The following is a 10,550-nucleotide window of genomic DNA, read 5'->3' on the forward strand; positions in this document are numbered from 1 at the left end:
GCGCTTCATTTCCTCCCAAGTTTCAGTGCAGTGATGCTCAAGAATGCAACCTCAAATATAAACTGCACAAACTACCATGTCGTGTGAGTAGCATTTCAAAAACAAAACAAGCGAGTTGCGTTGCGTTGCTCCAAAGTAGGAAAATACTAATGAGGGACTGCGTACAAATGTTTTTTTCACCTTTGCAGTGTGAGTGGAATGGCCAAAGCTTTCCCTGCAATACCGTTGCACAGACGACAAGAATCACAGATGTTCTGCTAAGCTACCTGAGAAAATCTGCCAGCATCATCAACGAGCCAGGTAGGGCTGACGCAGTCAAATGCGCCGTAGGTTGCTTGTGTGGGCTTGAAATTGTGCAAGAAATATATGCTGAAACGGGACCGAGAGAAAAGCTGGCACTTGACTTGTTTCATGAATATCAATGAAAAATAATGCTCGCTAAATGGTACGCATGCTAACGCCCACCTCTACGCTCCCCAGTTTGTAGGCAGGGAATTCAGAGTGACGCCCAGTGGCTTGAGACAAACTTGGGTCCATTTTCCCCATATGCAACATACTCGCTCAAAACCTCATTCTGTGAAAATATGATTTGATTTTGGCTGATGCAGCATAATTTCACAGACAAAAAAATATGAACTGTTGGTTCTTTTTAATGTGTCAGTTTTCATTTTGTTGAATTAATTGTACAATATTTTACACACTGCAGAGAAATTGTTGTTAATTTTTTTCAGATCCTCAAGATCTGCAAAGATAGAAAATGTTCCAAAGTATCTCCTCAACCATTCTCCACTTCCATTGACATGTTTGGTGCATCCTGGTTCTGTGAATGTAGAAGAGTCACGAGTCAAATAGTGAAACAAAAATGAAAAAAATTGTCAACAAGGTCAGTCTTTACCACCCTTTTTAGAATATGTTCAGGAATTTGCAATGTCTATGTTCTTTTTTTTTCATCATTTTTCAGTTTTTGCCATTTTGCCTTCATGACACAAACAAATATGCAAACAAAAGTGTTCCTTCCCTCCCTCCCAATTCCATAGTAAAGATAAACAGGAAGAATTAAGAGACCATCAAATACAAAATGTGTTGTGGGGAACTTCAGAGTTCAAAAACAAAACCAACAAAAAAGTAGTTGCAAGTAGTAGTATTCAGATCCCTGTATGTTACATGTCACACATTGTCCTGATCAAATTAAACACAAAATTCTGTAAAAATGATGTGTATAGAGTTCTAACACCATTGGGCTGTGTATGTTATTTTAATGTAAACATTTTTTTAGTTTTTTTTTTTTTATATCAGTTTTTATCATATTATATAGTATATAATTCATCATCTTGAACGCATTTACCACATATCCTTTTCTTTTTACCTGGTAAGTTCTTTCTTGATAGGTAGAGCTGAATGAAGTGTGTATAGATCAGTTTCCTCTTCATCTTTTGAGAAGTCTCCAGTTCATCGTCCATAGCCCCAATCCTTGAAAATGCATTTTGGTTATTCTTTTTTTTCTCTAAACAATGTAAATCAACTGCAAGCATGCCATGTATGGGAATGAATTGCCAATATAGAGGGAGTGAAAAAAATTGCTGTAATCAGCCATAATATTTGCTGCCCCTTAAACACCTCTGACATTTTACTTTTTAATGGTCACACCATTATACCATCAACACCTGTTACAGTTACACTCATGAGCAAATTCAGTTTTTATTTGCAGTAGGACCAAAACTGACAAAAAAAGGGCCCCATGTGAAAGTATGTGCATGTGTTTAGTAGCATGTGTTTATTGTTTTAGCTACAGAAACAACAATTCAATTAATTTAATAATAGTTATACTGGATCTGCATGAATCAGTAAAATTGAATTGAATTCACTTACAATTCTTGGAAGGAACTGCAGCTGAAGTTCTGACTGCTCAGCTGTATCAGGAAGTTTTTGTCGACATGGGACAAAAGAGGAGCCATCTTTAGTGAGAACCATAGTCTGATGAATCTTGAGTCACTGTGGTTACCCAGACTTAGACTGTCCAAGACGCCAAATATATCCAGAACACTCAATCCAGACTCATTGGTGCCCTGTTATAAAAAGTATAAATAAAGTTGCAATCAACCATTGATAAAATATACATTTATATATTTGCCATATCAATATTTTTTGAATGTTATTAAAAGCCACTGTAAACTGATACAAATTTCCAGCTAAAAAGGTGTTCAACAATAATGTAGCCCCACTTCAAACATATTTGAAGAATTGGAGTAGAACCAGCTATCACTCAACTGATTGATAAATATTTTAGTATAGCACTGTAAAGGGTCCTAACACTATCTCTAACCAAAGTTATCAGTATTTCCTGATGCTATTAAAAGGTTGTTTATATACCGATATAAGGAAGTCTTATATGATAAGCCTATATTTCAATCATGAATCATGAAAAAAAATGTGTATTATATTTTGCCTTTACGTATCTTAATGTGGATATTTCCATCCAAATCACATTTTCCACTTATCAATGTGAGTATGTATCTGTTTACAAGTTGGGCCTTTGAACTTAAATAGGTAAACAAACAAAATGTTTAGCTTGCACAATCCATGTATAGTGAACATTCCCTGATCTTTGATTTTCGGTATTCCCTGCCAAAGGAAGGAAGTGAATGTTTCTGAGTTGGTCTTTGTGGTTCATCAATCTGTAGTAATACTAAAGTGAATTGGAAATAGTTGGAAAATCTGTAAGAATTTTTTTTTTTTTTTACCAGGTCAAAGAAGACTTTTAAAGTCGACTCCACAATCTGTCTGAGATTTTCCTCTAACTCCCTGGACTTGTCCTCTGGCAAGCTTCCATTCTCTCCTCTTCTACAAGATAGCTCCCTTGCCAGTGTGTCCACTGCAGTAGATATCTAGAGAGAACATAGACAGAATGAAAGATGAGTTGGCATGTGTCAGCTCTGGCATCTGAACACAAGGGGGTGTCATTGATCAACATTGCTTGGTGGTGACTGAAAAGTTTCACAGATTATTGGGTTTATTAGATATTTTGAATTTACTATTAATGTGAACATGGAAAGACTTACTCTTTGACTGGCATCTTGTAGATTTACTGGTTGGCAAGTTTCCTGGTAACCATTACTAGGATTCGTTTTGCTTTTAGAACAAAAGAAAAATTAAAGAAAAATTAATTCTTGAACATTAAACTAAATTATAATTGAAATTAAATTCCTGGTGGACATTGATGTGTGAATGTGTTAGATTAAATGTTAAACAACAAACTAACCCGTTTTCAGATGTCAGTGAATCTGGCCCTACAAATATCAAAATGATTACATAGAATTAACAGTCTCAGTACACCCAGATTACATAATCAATCTGGCAATTAACAATTGATTAAAATGAGTAAAGAAATGTTTCTCCTTACCCGAGGTCGTATTTGGCTGAAATACAAAATATTAATAAAGTATTAAGAATATTTATTTAGTATTTCGTATTAGTGAGACATAAAAAACTCAGTATTACATTTAAGGCTGGAATAAAACCAAACAGACTTACAATTGCAGAGATGAATGTCAGCAGACATACTGAGAGAATGAAAGAAAAATACACAATTTTAATTTTAATATTCATCATGTGTACCAGCACAATAGTGTGACATCCTCGTCTGAATTTTGGTGGAGTGCAATGAAAAAGCGGCCGACTTACCAAACCAGACAACTGAGGGAAGCAGAACTTGTGCTGAAGTTCTGGGGCCACCCATTGTGAGAACAGTGATTGGCTCACCTTTTCATTTGTTTACCGTATTTTATCTTCAGATTATTTAAATGGTAGTCTAGGGGAATAAGAGGAATACAAGGAGAAAGGAAAAATAATCATTGTCAGAATCAGCATCCCTTGGCATTTCTGCATGTTTGATGAGAAAGAAAATAAAAGCAGTCCCATATCTTTAATTTAACTGTAGGTTTCAATACAAACACAACTCTAAGGCAAAGAAAGCATGCATCTCCTCATGCAATTTCAGCTTTTGTGTTATGTTAATTTGCTATTTTACATTTATAAGTTTTAATATTTACTTTTAGTTTAAAACAAAAATCTAACTATAGCCAAATCTACACTATTAAAATTATTTCACTTATGAATTGCTTAGAAATAATTATTTTCTCCTGAACAATGACATTGCATTGAGTATGTCAGACAATAAAGATAAACCATAAGAAGATGTACAACAGGTTAAGCTCACCTGTCCTCTCCTTAGCTCTGTCAGACAAAAGTGAGGCTTGTGATCAGATGTGAAGCAGGTACACTGGTTGGAGCACATAAAAAAACAAAAAAAAACAAAAACATACAAACATAAATCACATTTAGTCCCTGAAGGAGGAGTCTGTTGTGCTGCGTGCGGTTAAGGTGCAGTCATACCTTACTCACACCTTGTCTTTTATGATACTACCACTTGGGTGCAGATGTATATGCAATTTTGTAATTCTACACATAGTGGTATTTACAAAACTTTTAGCAACCAAGCATGGATGTTGGAATATCTAAAGGACAGCTGAAGTCTGTCCCCTTTCCAAGCTAGCCTCCATAGCATTTCCATTAGCATTTCCATTAGTGCAAAAAAAAAAAAAAACGGAGCCTGCTCAAAGTATAAAGTAAAATAAAACCAAACAAACGTGAATGATTTGAAATGTACAAAGCATAGCACAAGGGTGAACCTTTTTTTTTCATTTACCTTTATTTATTTTCTGCACACTGTTTAGGCAAATCTTACATTTGAACTTTTCTGCATAAGGGAATTAAACTTTGTCCATGAGCCAGCTTTGAAGTGATGTGCAGTACATGAATATTGAAGGCAAAACATTTGTTTATTCATTAATGATCATGCCATTCATGAATGTGTACAGTCGAGGCCAAATTCCAAATTAGACTGACTAGCTAATGAAGGTAACAGGGTCAGCAAAAAGTAGCCTCTTGTAAAAATTATAACACTAGTTGGTGTACATCATTTTTATTATGATGACAATAGTTTTTGTAATTAATATATTGCATAAAAGACTATGGAGAACCATTCACAAACTCTATAATGGCTCATTTGGTCCTAATGTGTTTATAACGTAACAAGTGTAGAAACTCTTTCAAATCTCAAAATGCGTATTTATTTGTATTATTTATTTCATAGGGATCATACGAATAAGTAGTGCTGCAGATGTAATGTAGGCAGAGCATCTAGCTAAAACTCATTTACAGCCCTTGCCCCTGATTAGGCTTTTAAATCTAGGTTAGAACAGCATCAAAAGTTTAAATTAAAAAAAAAAAAACTGGATTCAAACAACAGGACAGATAAACAAGCTGTGTACATGTGCACATGTATGGTACTGCAACACTGATCATAAGATGTGAATAAGATCATTAAGATGATGAGCACAGATTAGAAGGTATGTACCTTAATGCTTTAAAGTCTGCAAAGTCCCCCATTCAATCCCAGCACATAATTCAACCAGCACACGAGGGTGCTAATGTTTTTTTTTTACATATGATTAAACTTTCATTCAAAAACTATGCACACACATTGTCTCTGAAGGAAATAATTCACAAGTTCATAATAACCTGTCAAGTGAAAGGTAAGAACTGAATTCAGTGTCCCTTACCTTGCCCTCTTTTCATTGTGCCTCAGCTATTTCTTTAGTGATTCATACATTGAAATGCAACTCACCGAATCATGTATTCTGCCTGCCGAACAGCTCTGAGGAATCCTACATACCATGAAAACAAATCTGCTCTCATTTGGCACAGTGGCAAAACCAGGGTGATGAGTTTCAGTGTCTTCTCCTGTGTGACTGCAGGGAATACCACTGGGCTCCGGACTAAGTTGTGAGCAGCAGCTCTCATGATCATGTTTATGACTGTAAAATATGCTAACCACTAAGACACTAGAAAATATTTAAAATTTCTTGGAAAATCTAAGACACTAGAAAATTTTTAAAATTTCTTGGAAAATCTAAATAAAAATATAAGTGTTGAAAACAGTAGGCTTATTTATCATCGAATTACTGAGTTATGTGATTGAGAAATGTGTCAGAAGAAACAGATTTCCACTGTATCTGAGATGTATCTTTTTCAAGACAAAAGACAAGACAGTAGCAAATGTCACACTTATTCAGCCCCATGCTACTGTTTATGTTATGTGTACATGTTAGAGCATATTTTATTTTAACACAGCTTTAAAACAGCATGCGAAGGCAATACCATGAAACTGGTACATGAAAAATAAAAGATGCAATCAACAGTGAATTCACATGTCAGCATTCCAACATGGCACCACCCTTTTGATGTATGTGTCATGTATTGGACACACCCCAATACCTAACCTGCAGTCAGACGGCAACCGGTGAAACTAGAGCAAATTGCTAGTGTGCAGTGGCTAACTTTGTGAAGGTCAACATTAATGTTAGGGAATAATTGTCATTATGGAAAATAAACTAGCTTACTAGACAAGTTGCAAGTCTGTGATATGACCTGCATCAACGTCAGATGTGCTCAGCCACCAAGCCCACCTCATCACATTACTTACTTTTCAAACACTGACATTGGATGTAAATTGTGAGGTACAGATTTGTTCAATATGGATGTAATGTAAGTGTAAGGATGTAATAGTTATTTTATGGAATAAGAATTTTCATACAAAACATAACATAAAGCATTATTATGTATAAAAGGTTAAACCATCTGCAACATTAAAATGTTACGTACATGTCAGTGCGTCAACGATAATAAGCCAATAATTGTGAACACAGTCGGTTAATTTTACCTTCAATTACATAATAATTAATGAATAAATAAATTATGTACCAACAGCTTCTTAGCCACAAAAAATGTAGATGTACACATATTCTAAATAGGATAAAACAGCTGTATCTACTTAGGAAAAGATGCTGTTCTCCCATGATGCTGTCTGATAAGAAGATATTAAGGTAATGAATACCAATAAATGCTAGCAATGAATAATACAACATACAGTAAAATAAACAAGCATATTTTAACGAAGTAAAACTGTAAACCAGATGCTATATTTTCCATAGCCAAAGATGGATATAAAACTGTATGTTATGAGGAGGGGTGTAAACATGGTTTCAAAAAAACAAGGCTGTAAGTGTTTAAAGAAATCAAGAGTATTAGGGAGTGATCACTGGAGCTAGGTAACGTCTCTCTTCATAAGTCTACTTTATGCAAATTATGATGTGCGGTTGCATGGAGCATGGCACTCACGGTAGGACATTACGGAAGAAGCAGCTGGTTGAATTGTTTGGGAAGAAGATGCAGCACTATGTATGGTGTAAAAAAGGGCACCACATACCAAGATGAAAGCATCCCGAAGGTGAAGGATGGAGGGAGTATCATGATTTGGGGCTTTGCTGCCTCATGGCCTGGACAGCTCACCATCATTGAGGGAAAAATAAATTCCCAAGCTCTTTATCAAGGTCTCTTACAAGATAATGTCAGGGTGGCTGTTCACCTGCTGAAGGTCAGTAGAAGTTGGGTGATGAAGCAGGACAATGAACCTAAACATCAAGTAAATCTACAACAGAATGACTTCAAACAGAAGATCCACCGCCTGCTGCATAGAGATGGTGTGGAATGACATCCTAAGAATATGGCTGAACCTCTGAACCTTGTGCAGGTTTGATCAGCAACTACTGAAATAGCAACTACTGGAATAGCATGTTTGAGGTTATTGGTGCCAAAGGAGGTTCAACCAGTTTTTGTATCCAAGGGTTCACTTAGTTCTTTCGCCAGCACTGTGATTGTTTAATGGGTGTGTCCAATAAAGACACAAAATTTTATAATTGTTTGTGTGATATTATTAAGGGAACTGTATTTGTCTACCTTCGTGACTGTGACTAAATCTTGGGCAAAGTTTTCTAAATGAATTATATTCTATCAGTTGCAGGTGGGATTTGTGCTCAGCCATCGGCTTTTTTCTTGTGATTTTTAATATGTTGTTCACCATCGCGTCTAAATTACAATTCAAAGACAATATCTCCTGTAATCCTGTGGCTAAAATCAAATTGCTTGTCAATGTGTTATCCCTGCAGTGGACTGTTCTGAGTGTTTCCCTGCTTTTGCCAGATGTTTGATGAGAGAGACTACCCCTGCAAAATGTGAATAAAGATGAGTAGAGAATTGATACAGCCCAAAATTCTAGACTCAAGATGAGTCATACAAATTTTCCAAACACAGACACCTTTCACATTCACATGTACAAACACATGCACTCAAACATAAATACATGACGCGGGAGGAGCCCACAAATGTTCCCACCCTTATCAGCATTCCTGTGCAGGGATGTCCACAATGCTGGCCATTTTCCAAGCCAAGAGTTTCCCAAACCCAGGAATCTTATTGACACGTCAAGAACATAATGTGGTTCTTTGTTTCTTTCCTTGACCTCATTAAAAGGTAGGTTTCTTTCAGTGGCTGAGAAACTATCAGGGTTGAGTTTGCAACCAACACCAAGGTAGAGCTAATATGATCAGACTAACTCAAACTGGGTTTAATGACGTGGTGTCATTGAGTTTAAAACACAAGCCTTTGACATTTGGCACACATATCAATTAAAGATGGACCACCAAATTATTATTTTAAGTTGTTTTTTTTTTTTATGGAACTTTCTACTTTCTACTTTGTAAAATATAATCCTATAAAAAATGTAAAAGGAAATTCCATTCACCTTAATTGTATGAGCAATATATCATTTACGTGAGAAAGGAGGGACTCTAAAATTTAATTTTACAACTTTCGATCGCAGCAAGTCCCATAGAAAATGAATGGGGCCAAACTACAAATGAGCTGCTCTGCCACCCACTTCCCTGCAACCTTCTACAAAACCAGAAAAAGTCTAATTGAATTGGGTTTACATTATATGTGTCACCTGATTTATTTTAAAAAGGGTGTCCTCAAAGCTATTTCCCACTATTTCCTTTGGGTTCTGTAATACATTGTTATATATTGTTACTTTTAACTTCTTTTCTTATCTGACCATATTTTATTATCTTTCCCAATTCATTTCTAATCTTGACTTCAGTGCTTCATAGTGTTTTCACATGGGATTATGTATTGCTTCATCTTTTCCCCGTTTCCCTTTCTTCTCCTTCTGGAGCACATTGTAATTTCTGTTGTGAAAAGCAATTAAAGTTTTGTTGGAATCTTTTTCTGAGTTTTTATAGTAAAATTGTTGATGGTCTTCATAATTTTAACAGTATGAGGCCAACTGGTACCCTTTTCTGTATTTGATCCATATAGAAATCCCCTCCTTAAAACTCCACTACATTTTTATACTAGGATTTTGAAAATTGACATGTTTGTCATCTTGTGAGTTACACAACATTGCAGGGGAAATGTTGTGTAACTCATTGAGGTATAGTTCAGTGTCACATCAAATCAATCTGGTTGTCAGAAAGGTAGTTATCTAAGATGGCACTTTTGCTACTTTGTACAGAGAGTGAAACATTTTTTCTGGTGAATGAAGAAACACATACAATATACTTAATGGACTTTGCAGATACTGGTAATCTTGCTTTACACAACCTAGATATTATTAGTACCAGTGTTAGGCCACGGACAAACGACAGTATCCCTGTGTGAAAAAACACAGCCATCTCACTGAGTAAAATGGAACCACTCCGTTGGCTCATTAGCAGTGCTAACGCAGGAGGCTCCAGCAAAACAATGTAGGGCAACCAGAAAAAAAGTTGGACAAGGTTGAACTTTTGCCACAATGCAAAGTGAAGTTATTCGCCAAGGCAATGCATTTGTAATACAAATACATGTAGGGGCATTTTCCTGGTCAATTACTACGGCATTATACTGTGTTTTGACATCTGATAAGCACCAAACTAGACTTCCTGGATCATTTCATTTTCTCATGGTACCTTAAGCAACAAGCTGCCACCAATGCAGCCCTCTGCACTACTTTAATGCAGGGCTGTTATCTGTCTGAATTCGCTCTACGAGACATGATCCTTGTATTGTCATTCATGTTTAAACGATACAGCTTTCTGAAAAGCAAGATAAAGAGTCAGAGGGGGCAACTATAGAGTGAGCAAGCAAGAAAAATGAAACTTAACTGCACCTCAAATAAAGCTGTCATTTTTACACTTTTATCAATCCAATTTGCCAAATTTTTAAAGGTTTGAAAAAAAATATTGAGTTGAGTTTAGAGATCTTCAGTGTCTCTTGTAACTTGAATAAGCATCCATCAAGTATACCCTAATAAGGGTCCTACTGTTGCCTATTGGTTAACTGGCTCTCAGGAAACACTGCAAGGCTGACTGGTCAGTCAGTCATTTTTTCAACAACTTAGAGATTTCTTGTCTGGGTGTACTCAGCAGCAGATGGTATGTATGACTCATTCTAAAAAGAAAGCCAGTTTATTGTTGTTAGAGTTCAACCATGATCTCATGTTGCTGCTACTTTGTTAGGACTACCTTTTCTGCACAATACAAACATATTGCACAATACTTGTTCACATGAGAACTATCCAACTCTGTCTACTAGATATTACATCCGAGTAATTTGCA

This window comes from Seriola dumerili, unplaced genomic scaffold, assembly GCF_002260705.1.
Source record: "Seriola dumerili isolate Sdu_G_001 unplaced genomic scaffold, Sdu_1.0 BDQW01000149.1, whole genome shotgun sequence".
Classification (NCBI taxonomy): Eukaryota; Metazoa; Chordata; class Actinopteri; order Carangiformes; family Carangidae; genus Seriola; species Seriola dumerili.